This window comes from Bison bison, unplaced genomic scaffold (assembly GCF_000754665.1).
Source record: "Bison bison bison isolate TAMUID 2011002044 unplaced genomic scaffold, Bison_UMD1.0 scf7180017848085, whole genome shotgun sequence".
In the NCBI taxonomy this organism is placed as follows: Eukaryota; Metazoa; Chordata; class Mammalia; order Artiodactyla; family Bovidae; genus Bison; species Bison bison.
This window is the reverse complement of record NW_011478658.1, coordinates 991-1,542: the sequence shown is the minus strand read 5'-3', so window position 1 is coordinate 1,542 and position 552 is coordinate 991. Positions and strand designations below refer to the sequence as shown.

The window sequence follows — 552 nt, the reverse complement described above, 5'->3', positions numbered from 1 at the left end:
GTGCTGAGGCTGCAGGCAGACATTGAGACCCAGTCAGGCAAGGACACCAGCCCGGTGGTGGCCAGTCTGCTGCAGGTCAGCGTCCCCTGGCTGCTGGGCCCCGTCCCTTGGGGCAGAGGAGGGGCGGGTGGCTGGCCGCCCAGGCTCACAGGCTGGCCCTTCCCCAGAAAGTGTCCTACAAGGCCAGGCGCTGGATCTATGACGTGCGGACCATCGCCGAGGTGGAGGGAGCCGGCGTCAAGGCCTGGCGGCGGGCTCAGTGGCAAGAGCAGGTTCTGGTGCCCGCCCTGCCCCAGTCCGCCCTGCCGGGCTGTAGCCTCATCCACGTGGACTACTATCTGCAGGTGGTAGGGGTCAGGGGTGGGGTGGGAGGAGGGGCCGAGGCCTGGCTCCTCACATGCACAACCTCCCTAGGTCTCCCTGAAACAACCGGAAGCTGTCGTGACGCTGCCGGTCTTCATCGGCAACATTGCTGTGAACCATGTTCCACTGAGCCCCCGGCCAGGCCCTGGCCTGGTGGTGCCCTCAGCGCCACCCCAGGAGGAGGCGGAG

The 552-nt window shown here is 67.6% G+C and overlaps 1 long non-coding RNA gene across 1 annotated transcript; it reads left to right on the top strand.

Annotated features, from left to right (window-relative positions):
* On the top strand, window positions 1-546 carry LOC104991886. Its single transcript, XR_825641.1, has 3 exons — window positions 1-75; window positions 168-344; window positions 415-546. It is a non-coding gene; the product is annotated as an uncharacterized LOC104991886 (long non-coding RNA).
* Window positions 547-552: the final 6 nt, after the last annotated feature.